The sequence below is a fragment of the Poecilia formosa genome, unplaced genomic scaffold (assembly GCF_000485575.1).
Source record: "Poecilia formosa unplaced genomic scaffold, Poecilia_formosa-5.1.2 Scaffold47, whole genome shotgun sequence".
Taxonomy (NCBI): domain Eukaryota; kingdom Metazoa; phylum Chordata; class Actinopteri; order Cyprinodontiformes; family Poeciliidae; genus Poecilia; species Poecilia formosa.
The window spans coordinates 2797786-2811988 of record NW_006799986.1 but is presented as its reverse complement, the minus strand read 5'-3'; the positions used below and the strand labels follow the sequence as shown (position 1 = coordinate 2811988).

General features: G+C 39.8%; 1 long non-coding RNA gene across 1 annotated transcript in view; it reads left to right on the top strand.

The window, feature by feature from the left end:
- The window catches only part of LOC103138188 (uncharacterized), a 76191-nt gene that overhangs the window by 31271 nt on the left and 30717 nt on the right, over positions 1-14203 (top strand). Inside the window, exons 5-9 of the long non-coding RNA XR_001662122.1 lie at positions 1461-1680; positions 6972-7275; positions 9037-9128; positions 12692-12787; positions 13943-14035. This is a non-coding gene — a long non-coding RNA (uncharacterized LOC103138188). The remainder of the gene's footprint in view (positions 1-1460; positions 1681-6971; positions 7276-9036; positions 9129-12691; positions 12788-13942; positions 14036-14203) is intronic.

Genomic DNA, 14203 nt, shown 5'->3' with positions numbered 1-14203 from the left:
AACACACTTATGGTGGTGGCACAGATGTTTTGTATTGTTTTTATTACCAAAAACATTAAACTTGTATGTCGAGTAACTTTTTCCAGTGTTGTCTTTTTGTTACAACTTCCATAACTCTCTCTGCCACACCGGAAACGAAGATCTGGATCAAATCCTGAGTGATATTGATCCATCCTGGAGTGATTAGTGATTGGAGTTAACTGAACACTAGTCCTCCGTTCGTGTGCTTCCACCAGAAGAACTCTTTTTTTTGTCATTTCCGCCAGTAGTAAGATCTGGAAAAAAGTGTTTTAGACGTACAAACATACACTAGTTTTGGTACGTCTGGCATACAGGAGAGCGTAGCACCAAGGTGGCAGAGCTGGTTGATCTTTGGGTTATGACTTTGTTTACATATCTTCCTTTAATTGAACAATCCATGGACCTTTCAGCTGACCACCAATACTACATTCACTCCTGTTGCACATATCAAAAACACGAATGTCCTAAAACAAAGTTGATTACGTTGTACTGTGGCATACTTACCAGGCGATATTGGATTGATTTATAATTTCAGTTTGATTCTTTCACAACTTTGCCTTGTTTTATTCAGGCCTAAAAATACAGTGGAAAATGGAAACGCCTTAAGCTAAGTAGGCTTCTTGAAATGTATCCAAATAATATCTTAGAAGCTGAACTGTGAGATTTTGTGCAATGATAAATAAAAGGCTTAAAATCACTGCAGAGAAAACAGAAGTGAAGATGGAAAATACTAGGGCTGTCAAAATGAATGCTTTAATTCACATTCTTTTAACGGTATAAATGTTTTGAACATGTTCCTGTGTTTTTTGGACATCATCTGTTCTGCAGTTTGAGTGTAATTTCCTTCTCTGTTTCAGCTGTTTCTCTATGGAGCCAATCTTCCGTTTCTTAAAAAGTAATCTGTGAAAACGTCTCCACTCTCTCCTCCACAGGAAGAACACAAAAATTAATTTACTGTTGTAGACAAAACAACGTAGCAAAGCATCATTTTACACGCAGCAATTCACGACTGAAGCAACAGAATTAAACTAAAAATTTAGTTTTTAGTTTAAAAACTAAATTTTTAGTTTTTAAACTAAAAATTTAGTTTAAAAACTAAACTAAACAACGATAAACACATAATCAAAGACAATTGATTTGTAACAAAAACATTTAACAATTAATTAATCTTGATTAGTTCACAGCAACCTTGTGATTAATCAGATTAAAATGTTATTATTGAACTACAAGCAGGAATACAGAGGCCTGTTTTAACCTTCTCTGGCCACAACTTAGACAGTTGTTCCAACTGAAGCCCCTACGGTGATAAAAGCCCTTCATGTCAAATGTGGTCACTTTAGAGTTCATCACAGACGAGAAGCTGCAGTAAAGTCACCATGCAACACCCGAAATCTGTCAGAAGCATCAACTCTGACTCTATGATGTGCTTTTGTCTGCAGATGTGAGATAAAAGACCTTCATGGTGCATAAAAGTCTATCCAGAGGCTGGCAGCCGAGGAGAATCCTGGGAAAGGTCAGAGATCTTGGCGTTGTCGTCCCCACGGCGGGGGTTTGGAGTATGGGGAGGGACAATAACTCCTTGAGGTTGGCGGTTTGTGAGTGGGTGGGAGAAAAGCCCAAGGAGCTGGATGGACTCTTCAGAAAGATGATGGAGAACAGGTATGACAGCAGCTCAGGCGAGAGAGCTGGGCGAACTGTTGACAAAACAAAACCGGCCGATGAGTTGGACACGAGGAATGCTGGGTTCAGTGTCGAGTGTTGGGAGTGTGTGTTGGCTGTGAGGGATCTGTCAGCGAGTCTCTCATCACACCAGCAGGACAGAAATGTTAAGAGCTGGTTAAGAGAGCTTCCTGCCCTTCAAACTCTGGAAGCAGGAAAGTAACGTCCAGTTCTGGTCAGGAATCATGTTTACTCACAATCAGGGAGTTTTCAGTTCCTCCAGACATGACATCTTTATCAGGCATTCCTTTCACCTCATTTACTTTTGAGGAAACCAACAATAAAACCAATCAGAGAGACATTTTTTTAGAAACCTTCATCATTCATTGACCGTGATTGGGACAAACTCCAAAGAGTTGTGATGAATAAAGGTCTGGTAGGAGTAAATAAAAAGCCTCAGACTTTATATGAGGAAATTTGGCAGCTAAAGTTTCTTGTTAAATCTGCTGTTGAGATGAAAGAAGTTGATTAACACTATTACAGCTGCTGGAGTTATTGCTTTAGTCAGTCAGCCTGCAGAAGGGCAGACCACTGGGAGTTAGTGCGATAAGCTACCGGACTACACAGAGCGCTAACTGGACAGTGAATGGGCTCAGTGACATGAAGTCTGAAGCCAGTGCTGCCCTATCGCTTGGTCCTTATGGGAAACATGGTAACATTGATTTAAAATACCACATTTTCATAGTATTTACATAAAAAAACTTTCAGGGCAAATCCTCGTTGCAAAGAATACCAGTTGATTTCATATCAATATGCGCTTGTGTATATCAGATGTTCTCGTGTTTACACCATAGTTTCTTCAAAAGAAACTTTTCAGACAATCACTAATGGTTCATTCACACCAGCCCTGTTTAATTCGCATTAATAAAACTCCAGTTCATTTACCTGGGCAGTTCGGTTCGTTTGGGGAGGTGTGAACGCGTAGTCAAACTCCACAAAGTGAACTTTGAGACGTCTACAAATTTAGTTAAAATTAACTCTGTTGCAGTTTGAATGCATATGTGAACACCAAGCAGACTGGAAACCGCTCCAAAAGCAGGAAGCAGGGAATTCTGGGTAAATGCAACCAAAACAAACGCATGATTCCAGCACTGGTGGGAGAAATGGTTTGCAGTGTTTTGTCAAAGACAAAAGAAAAATCCTGATGATCCTCCATGTTTGTTTACATTTGTGAAGAAGGAAGTTGTGCTCAGTGTCTTCTTCAGAGGTTTTTGTGTTATTTTCTTTGCTGGTTCTTGCTTCAGCGCTCCTACAGGCGAGGAGGGGAACAGGTTGCTCAAAAGATTTGGGCCAATAGCGTGTCAGTAAGCATTGTGCCTTAGTACTGTCACTTCTCCAGGAGAAAATCCACAAACAGACGAGTTATGTGAAAATAATAAATAGCTTTGTTCCACAGAGAAATGTGCAAATAGGTAAATCTTTGAATACTGAACCACAATAATATTTTTAAGTGTCTTTTAACTATGATTTAATCTGGAAATTATTTTACTGCAGAATGTGAAGTTTTAAATTTTTTTAATTTAATTTACTAAAATTCCTCCTTGATTTCAGTTCATTCTGCAGTAAAGCTGAAATGATCATCTTCCACACATGTCGTTAATTTTTCCTGAAACGGCAAAATCTTTCCAGGTATTTCATGCATTTACTTCTTTATGATGCATCTAGAAGTTAGTGAAAGAGACCTAACTGTTTTTGCAGAGGTTTTCAAATCAGACATTCTGTCAACAACCACAAATTCACTGCCTGTAAAAAGCTAGAGCGTACACTCTGGCATGTCCACTCACATTAAGAAAATCCCCCTTGTTTTTTCCCCGGGTCAAATCATAAAATCCCCATTCTTTCCTGACACGTAACTCCTCCTGACTGCTCACACAGTGATTCACACAGTCATTCTGTTTTACTGTGACCTGTCTGGAGCCTCACGTTTCCAAGGTGGTTAAAACATGCAGGAAAACAATATATTTGCAAACATGAACTAACCCAGGGCTGACGAACCAGAAGGTGGAACAATGGAAGTAGAGAAAGGAGAAGAAATGCCGTTCACACGTCCCCAACTGTTCACAGATGCAACAATCTGCCAGTTTCACACATTCCTCTGGCCTGAGCGAACACTGCGCCGGTTCATAGCTGTGAAAACCGTCAGAGCTTCCCATTATCCGACGGCAGAGAAACCCCTCTGTGAGGTCCACAATGAACAACCTGTGTCACCAGATTCCTAACATTTATTGCGACTTCCTAAATTTCTGCTGAGAACGGGATTTGTATCGTTTCCATAGCAACGGAAGTGAAGATCCGTAGACCTGCTGGAGTTGATGATCAATGATGAAGTCATGATCATTTAAAGGGGATTTGCATTTAGCATGTATTTGTCCTACCATTTGGGTTTCTACTGCTTTTAAAAACACCCAGAGGATTTTTGGCAATAAGTTAATGGTTTTTGGTGTCTGGAAAATGAGCTGTTTCAAAAACCATCAGAATGTAACGTCACTGTCCAGCAGTAGGCAATGCTCGTTACCTAGCAACCCCAGCAGAGTTCCACTCGTTACCTAGCAACCCCAGCAGAGTTCCACTTGTTACCTAGCAAGCCCAGCAGAGTTCCACTCGTTACCTAGCAACCTCACCAGAGCTGCCCCACAGCATGTTTGGTCAGCTGGTTTTACCGCTGTACACGCTGTGCAATGGCTGCTGGAAAAGACAAGTGTTTTGTTGTTGACTTATCCTTTAGTTTGAGTTTCTGATCAGTAAATCTTGAGATTGCTTTTGCTGTGAACAGAAAAAAAAATCACAGAAAATTGAAATTTTTATTTTATGTTTCCAGTGAGTTCAGTATTTGTTTTAAAGTTGACCTATTATGCTTCCTTGAGCAAGTTAGGATCAGTCTGTCAGCAATTCAAAACATATTCATAAAATTTTTTTGCACAAAATCATTCTTAGGGTAATGAGGTTTTAGCTGTTTTAGGGCCTCCTGTCACTTTAAATCCAAATAGACTGAGTGTAAACTCATTTTTTGCATTCGTATGAGAAATTGGCAGCAAAAGGTGCAGAAGGAAGAACAAAATCAGATTTCTACAAGATGTGCTCCTTTATTTTAAAGTATTTGTGATAACTATCTGCAGATTTAGAAACATATAGAAGAATACACATGCACTGAATGTAAAACTGCTGCAGTAGAAGACAAAGCTTTCTTTATTCGTCATGAGTTGTAACGTTTTCTGCTGCTCTTCTGCTAAAAGGTCAGAGGTCGTCCTCTGCGCCTTCCCTCCTGCAGTCGTATTTTCATATTGGTTCTTGTTTAGATCTTTTAAATGTGTTTATAATTAATTTTTAAGTTTATAATTAGTTTCTCATGAAGGCACAAAGTTTGTAATGGGATCTCGAAGCGTGCTGCAGAAAACATCTGAAGTATTTCTGGCGCTGATAATTCCTGAACTGATTTACTGTCAGTGTGAGGGCGCGGGACTCAAAGTGCGGTTACCGTGAAAGCAATAAACTACAGTGAGAGAGGAGGAGCAGTTCGACCAGCAGAGAAACACCCCGAGGTGTTGGAGCTGCAGACGCAGCGAGCACGCCTCCATCCCGTCACTTAGAGTCCAGAAATCCTCCTTTTGGATTTAATTAAATCCTGATTCTGGTCTGGAAACGTCTCCCTCAGCAACAGATGAATCAACATGTCAGCGCAGGGACGTTATCACCGCCAGACTGAGTCAGTGCATGTGATGTGGGACAACTTGGTCCCATTTCTCACATTCTAACGCAGCCAGCGTGACTAAACGCCGTTTACGGTACAGTTTAAATAGAGTGCAGGAAGACGAAGGCTTTATGAAGTGAAAGCTTGTTAATGCTCCTCTGAGCAGCGCTGCTGTCCAGCATCAATCAACAGTGTACAGTATATAACCACAATTACAGCTCTGCCTTAAATCTGCCTGGTGATCCTCAGAGCCCTAGCATCCTGATAAAAACCGGTTTTCCCTTTTGAAAACTTTCCCTAAAATATGTTTGGCCAGAAAAAAAAAGTGTTCCCATAAATTTCTTCAGCATCATTCCCAACAGTCCAGCAGCTGTTTCTAATCTTTTCTGCACTCTATCTTATCAGACCAGTTTTTATCTGTCAAGTGAGGAAACTGCTACTTTTCCATGGAAAAGGAAGCACTAATCAGAAATTAGTGGTGGATTTCAGATTGCTAATGCTATTTCACTTTATTGTTCCATTTTAAAGGATTTTAGTTCAGAACAGGGTTTATGGTTGTGTTTTAAAGGTCAGTTTAAGTCCAGACTGAAAGCATATCCATTTTCAACACTAGTTACAAAAAAAGGGGGATATTAGTACTTCACTGAATTGAGTTTTTTTGTGGGGGGAAATCACTGCAGCTAAAATTAAATATTTCTTGGTTTTTATTTATATTATTAGCTTGTAGTGTTTTCTGCCATTTTTGTAGTTGCCTTGTTGTTTTTGCCAAACTTAGTCAGCTGAGGTTGTAGTCATTGTGCTATATAAATACACTTGGACTTTTAAGGTTCTGTTCATTAAGTCCAGGTTCGACTCATCAAAATATTTTAAACTTTTATCTCGAGCTGATCATCTGCCCTTCATTGTATTTATTTGTTTTGTTTATTTTTCAGAATTTTTAAATAGCTGTTTAGCTTAATGCCTCCCCCAACTCATCGTCTGCTGCAGACAGATGAACAAGGATACAACTACACATCTTTGAAAAGCAGAAGTGGAACCTCCTGCACAACCAACAAGAATGATAAGTCAACAACAAAACACTCATCTTTTCTAGCAGCACACAATAGCGATAAAACCAGCTGACCAAACATGCTGGAGCTCAGCGTAGGTTGCTAGGTAACGTACGGAACTGTGCTGGGGTTGCTAGGTAACAGGCAGTGCTAGCTGAGTTGACTTTACTTTTAAAAAAAAAATCAATAACTTGTTGCCAAAAGAATTGCTAGGTGTTTTTTTTTTTTTTAGCACTTTCACTGTTTTTAGATGTAGTTGGAAACGAAATGGAAGCACAAAAATATGCAAAATGTGAATTTTGCATAATAGGTCCCCTTTAAATTAGTACCTGGAAAGAAAATGCTCAGAAAGGTTCCCACTTATGTACAAAATGTACGTTTCTTGGAACCAATGAAGGTTAAAATAAAATCCAGATTTTTTGAGTATATGTGACTCCATCATTAATATCCTCTCTTGTTAGCACACCTCATGGTTTTTTCTTTGTTGTTTCCAGAAAACCAGTGTAATCCTGACATTACATCGATGCCTTCAGCTGTCGTTGAGTGACGATAATCCTTGCGTGACAGCAACCTACCAAAGTTCATCTTTCAACGCCGTCTGCTCCTCAAAAATCTCACAAATCACACCTTCACACACAACCACGGCGCAGGAAGACAGATTGTGGGAGAACTGGAGCCTGAGCACCCAGGGGGCCCTTTGACGGCGACGGCTTTTCATCGGCTGGCGGTGGAGTCAGTTTATGGAGGAGCGGCGCAGGATAACTAGGACAGCTAAAGAGGAGCGGCCCGGACAGGCAGGTGAGGCAGATTGGTGTGATATCAGAGGAATGGCTCCGGGGCTGGAAGTGTGTTTGGAGGAATGAAGACTTACAGAGCGAACAGATCCTTTCTTCTTCAAAGACTTCTGATCACACAGCTTCTCTCTCTCACACACACACACAGGAGCGAGAACACACACCTCACAGTGGCATCCTCTAACTTTCTGTTCTTGATTCAAACACACAGTTTCCATGTAAACGCTCAGAAATGTGTGTTTGCCAGGAGTCTTTGGAGAGAAGCTCTTCATCATAAAAACCACAGAGAACAAGCAACTTTCTGGAGAAGAACCACATCAGTCATCAAATTCTGAGAAAGCTTTTTAAATAAACATGCTTTTTGTGCTATTTAATATTAAAACTCTTTAATGTTTTAGCTTGATACAATCTTGGAATACTCTTGACATCTGAATGCATGTTAACGTTATTTTTTCTTTACAAATTAATCCAACAGAATCAATCTACTGTGACTTCTAAAAGTATTTATACGCCTCCGTCTCACTCTACAAACAAAAACCTCAAAGGTATTTTATTGGGATTTTATGCAACAGACCAACACAAAGTGGCTTTTAATCGTCAAGTTGAAGGAAAGTGATTTGCAGTTTGTTTGTGTTCAAGTTTCTTACATCAGTACAACCAACAACCTTTCCATTTTTCTTTACAAAATGACCAAAATTCAGGCGAATAGGTCGGAAACAGTCTGTATTCAACTCGTACCAATTCAATGCAGATATGGACTTTGACTGGGCCATTCAAACACAAGAAAATGTTTTGAGTTAAACCATTTCTTCTGTTCCAGTCTCAAACCTTCTGCAACTTCTAGGAAGTTTTTCTTCCCATTTCTGCAGGAAAAAAGTCATCCTCCCAGCATGCTGCTGCCACCACCGTGTCTTACAATTACCCTACAGGATGCAATAAGCGTGATTTTTTTTGGTTTGTTTTTTATTTTACTATATGCAACGATCCAATCGTAGATGCAGAACATTGAATGGTTTTAGCACATTCTTAAATAAAAGTCTCCCAGTTTGTTTTTTAATTTGGACACGATTAAAAAAAAGAGAGAAAATATATAAAATATTCAACTTGCCAGACAGAAAACTTTACAGCGACACACAATAAATATTTAAATGTAACATGATTCAAAATGGCTGGGTGCTCAATAGTTCAAAAATATTAAAAACCATAAAAACAATAAAATAAAATAATTGTAAAAGATTAAAAAAATACAATTAAACTATGCCAAATCAAATTTTGGACTCTTATGGCAACAAGAACAAAGACAACAGAGAGAAACCAGAATTCATTCATTCTTATATTGCGGTTGGGGGCCGGACAAAATCAGTCCAGGGGCCGAAAATGGCCCCGGCACCCCATTTTGAACACCTGTGGTTTGTACACTATGAATATTGTCACGTTGCTGAAATAATGGCCTAAGACATTTTTTGCGAAAAGTGATTCTTTTCTTTTTTTTTACCTAAACCGTCTTTACTACATTGCCATATTGTCCAAACATTAAGTACCAGCATGGTAAAGTTTTGAAGCCACAGCAAGCCGTCGCTCTGCGTTTCCTCAGTTTGATGATGCCGAGTCCTCCACTGGTTTAAATTTAGCTTCCTGTGATATTCCTGCTTGCTCTCTGACGGACTTGTTTTTGTTCTCGGCGCTCGCGGACGGCCTGATTAATTTGCATCGAGAGCTTCTCAGCAGCTTGTTGTTGGTTCATAACAGCCGCTTCTTTTTTTAGGAATAATTAGGCGTCTGCTGCTCAGGAGATACGGCAGCGGCGCGCCTGTCAAAAGGTCAGCGAAGGACATGTTGGCGTACGGCTGGAAAAAGGTACGAAAGACTCACTGAGTGTGAGAGCGAAGATCTGCAAAAACACAAAATCTTACCAAGGATTTTGGTCTAGTTTCTAGTGCAAATATACTGCTACATTTGAACGTTTCAGCAAGATATAGAAGCCTGTTTTAAATCAATAATTCCTCAATAATCTGGCAGATTATTTTATTTACACATAACAAAGATATTATTGTTAAAAGTGAAATAATCTGCCAGTGGGCCTGTGACTTTTATCATCAATATTAAGGAATAATTGACTTACAACAGGCTCCGGTATCTTACTTAAAAGTTACTTCTAAGGTAGTTTTGTCTTATTTCAAGTGTCCTAACATATTTGGACCGAAATACTTGGTAAGATTCTGTGTTTTTGCAGTGTAGAAGTCTTGATCTTACCAATGGAGAGTTATCCACCAGTCCCATGAATATTAAAAGGTGAGTTCACAAACAGAGCATGTTCTCACATGCCTGAGCTTCAACAGGAGCTAATCCTGTGGGTTTAGGATTATTGCAACAGATTAAAAAAGATAAAAGAAATGTAACTGAGCTGCTACACTGCAAAAAACACAAAATCTTACAAAGTATGTTGGTCCAGTTTCAAAACTAACTTACAAGTAAGTTTTCCACAATATGAGGGAGCTTGTTTTAGGTAAATAGTTACTTAATATAGTTGCAAAAGTACTAGTTCCACTGGGAAATTATTTCACTCATTGCTTGGGGAAAATGTCTTAAAAGTTAAATAAGTGAATCTAGGAATTTTTCATCTGTATTCAAGAGTTATTGACTTAAAACAAGCTCCTATATCTTGATGAGAAGTTGCTTCTATGTTATTTTTTTCTTATTTTAAGTGAACTAAGACATTGGCAGTAGAACCTAGACTGGGATTTTGTGTTTTTGCAGTGAATTGATGCAGCTCTTCATGGGAAGAGCTGCCGTCTGTCCAACCTGCATATAAACTCACGGCTGTGAAGTCGTTTTTTTGGGGGGAAGATTTAGAAATGACTGGAGCTTCATGGAAAACCAGTGACTTATGGTGGGACGTTGAATCTGCTGATTGGCTGAGGAACACGGAAAAGCTCCAGGTTCGAGGATTAGAGGTGGATGATAAATACACCGCATGAAAAAGAAAGTTTTAATGTTTATCTGTGGATTCTTGGTAAATTATCTTATAGAAGCTTCTTTTTGCAGGGCTTTGTGACATTCTACCTGCAGGATTTTGGTTTCTGTATGAAGCACATTTTTTTACTTCACGGATTCATTTTTACCTTCTCAAGTAAATCCTGTAATGGAGTCCTTAAGCCTTGGCTTCTGGCTGCAGAATAATGTGATCTCATGATTTTAGGATCTCTTTAATGTAATTTATTGTTTGTGTCGATTTATGCATCTCATTATGCTGCATTCAGCTTCTCTTAAGATTATATTTGTAAAATTTAATTTGCTTTTTGCACACCGTTATGTCAGATTATGGAGCAGTTTGCTTTACCGCAACATAAAAATCTTGTCCTGATTATTTCAGTCTTTGATTTATGAACGTCTGAATCTGGATATTAACAACTGTTTGCTTTGTTTTTTAAATTAACTGTGTGACTCATTATGTTGGCGCTGGAACAGGCAGAAAACGAGGACAGACAAAGCAGACGGGCCAGCAGAAACTCAGAACGAGGAAAGTTTTTCATTTAATCAGCCCTGCATCATCCCTGCAGACGGGATTTGGTTATTTCCTGTTTGGTATGATATTTCAAATTTCCAATCTCGTTTGTCTTTTGTAATCTGGCAGCAAAGATAAGCGTTGAGGGATTTATGAAGACACACAAAGACAAACCCTTTATTGGTCTATGCTTGGCTATTAGCTGTGTTTCCATTACAGATGTGCGCAAAATTTTCTGATATTCAACAAACATCAAAAAAGACAGTTTTGAAACAGCTGCGTTTCTATTAAACTTGAATACGTTTGTTCACACGCAAGTCATTTAAAAACAAGCAGCGCCATTTTCCTCCTACAACTTCCTGTTTTGAACTTCATAATTTCTGCCAGTAGTAACATCCGGTTGTTGATCAGGTGACTCGTGTGATGAGAAAAGAGTGTTTCTATTGCAGTTTCGCAAATTTTGATACAATTGAAAAACCAACTCAGCCTAGAACAAAAACTTTTTATCAGTTTTCTCTAAACTGACATGTTTCCTGTAAGTGAATTAATTTTTGTAATTCCAATTTGATGCCGTTTCCTCAAAGAGCGCTCTCTGTGCATCTCCCACTCTGCTCCTTCAGACTAGCTAGCAGCAATTAGCAAACACCTGGTGGAGCTTTGCATCTGCTGAGCTCATCATAACAGCTACGTCTCAATGAAACGCTGATAAAAACGTTGTTAAAGGGTTAATGGAGGAGCCATGACTTCCTGAAGGTGGAGTTTCAGAAAGAGCAGGAGATTCTTAAAGAGACAGAGTCCTACTTTATGAAGTCCAATTTCTTTTAAGTCGTATTTGATATCCATACATAGATGTCCCTTTAAAGGTGCTGAGCGACTGAATGCTGCTTCTCCATGTTTGGTTCACTTTGACTTATTTTAACCTGATCTCACAAATCTTTACCTCTCGGCTGTTTCACCTCCAAGTTCCTCTTCTCCATCCTTGTCGCTCGGTGTTTTTGGCAAACAGGTTCTGTGTGTGTGGGTGTGTGTGCGTGTGTGTGTGCACTTCGATTTCAGCTTCGATTGACTTTCTTCTGCACTTGTTTACCCAAACATGAACTGTAACGACGCGACGTGGCGGGCGGGTGAGCACAAAGGCTGACCTATGCGGACTGAATGCTAACGCGGGCGAAGGAACGCCGGGGCAAACGCGACAACGAATACCCGGGAAGCACTTAAAAACGCAGCCAGAGCTGTTGACTCGCTGGTCCGTCTGGGACGAGAGCCGGAGCCGGAGGGACGGGGCTGAAAACGAAGCGCTCCGCCGCCGACCGCCTCGATCAATGAAGGGCACTTATGAGAAGAATGCGCGCTGCTTGGAGGGTCTGGCATGAATGCCCCAGCATTATTTTATTTTTAATCCAGCGTGTTTTCCCGTGGCGTCCTCCCTTCCAGCAGAGGAGTCTCGCTGGAATGTCCCTCCGCTTGACTTTTTTGCAAACAAGCTGCACAAACTGAGTTATTGAAATCCGCTGCAAGTGAAACATTTCTCCTAATGGTTTGTTGTGCAGCTCTGAAGGTGATGCTCAGGCTGTAATCAAAGAAGCATTGATGTTCTGCTCCAACACCTTGACGGGGAAAATGGGGCCTTTGTCCGAACCTCTTTGATTATTTCTCCTGCTAATGGCTGCACTTGTGTCAATAAAGTCTGATTATGGGTGTGTGGGTTTTTTTTTTAGTTTTGTTTACTGAGCTGCACTTTCAGCAGTTGCCACCCATGACTATATTTGACTTCAGCTGAACAAAAATGTAACTGCCCACAAGATTCCCAGATAGTCTGGCAGCATTTAAGTTTGACCCCTGACCTCAGCGGGAGTGTTGGTAGGCTGTGGGAACAGAGGAGATGGTAAATTAGGGGTCTACCCTTTATCTGCAGGAATGGGCTTTCAGAGAGGGGGCGGCGGAGGAAGGAAAGTGTTAACAGGAAGATGAGGGACGGAAAGGAGAAAATAAACAAGAATACGGTGCACAGGTTTGTCATTTATTTTGGTTTTTCTCTTATGTACACAGTCAACTATACGCCACATTTATTTTTAGTTCATAAGCGAGTTGAACCTCGACTTTTTATAGCCATCAGGAAACTGAAATTATCTGCAGAATTGGTTCATTTCATATAAAGTTTATGCTTTTCATTAGGATTAGGACTTTGAGAGGAATGGATGCTTAAGTTTTAGCTAAATTTACTGATCCCAGGATGAGTTTGGATGTGTTTCAGTAAAACTAGGTGTAAGTTTGAGGTTTTTCCTCCTTCACTATCTGGAGAACAGTAACTGTTTTCCTTTACTAAATCGAATAAGGTCTGTCCAATGGTTTTATTTTTGTACACGACATTTCTGAAATTAAGATGCTTTTTGCACTTTTTAACTGAAACTTGATTTTCCCTAAATTTTTGGAATATTTTTATGCAAATATTATGATAAATCTCTATCTCTAGTTCCACCAGAGATAAAAGTATCACAAAGCTTGTCATTTGAAAATGTTGAATCTGTAGCTTTTCATGTAAAATAGCCAAAAAACGCAGCAGAAACTCCCAAGAGGCTCCAACATCAAAGACGTTATGATGATGACATGAAATATTAAAACATCTCCTGTGTTTACATCCGCCACTACAACGACGTTTAATGATTTATCTCATTCACGTGAGATTTTAATCGAATCTCTTATTTAATAGAAACACTGCAATTGTAAAATTGTGCTTTTTCACACATTTATGTTAGAAATGCGACTAAAAATCCAAAGAGTTGTTTTATAATGGAACGGAGAATATTAGCAGTCCGTATGAGACTTTCAACCCAAACCAAGCAAAGCGTAACCAACTGTGAAGCATGGGAGTGGTGGAATCATGCTGTGGGAGATGAAAACACAATATTCGTTCTTAACTCTGTTGCAGTCGGTTGAATCTGTTGGCAGTGAAGCCCTTCATTATCAATAATGGCTTCAAACAAGAATCAGTAGCACTTAGTGAAGGATAAGTTATCTGTAAACATTCAGATTAAGAGTCGCTTTTGTTCAGTATGATCAGATGAGTGAAGAAACAGCAAACTGTCACCTCAGTGTAACTCTTTCCTTCTAATCACTCATCTGTGAACCCTCTGTAACCCCCCGCTGTGACCTTTGCCCCCCACAGCCATCTGCCTGCTGACAGGTGAGGCGCCCCAACAGAAACAAACTGTGACGACAGCGAAGTGGCCGCTGCCACTGTTTACACCAGGAGTGTAAGGTAAAGAGTGTGTGTGTTCGCGAGCTTTTCGCGTTGACCTCCCACAGGGATTCCCACACCAAACACACCTGAAAAAATACAAAAAGGTAGAAAAACAATCAACCAGAGTCTGTTAAAACACCAACACAAACACTCCCAAACAGAGATTCAGCTGATTCTGATGCCTTG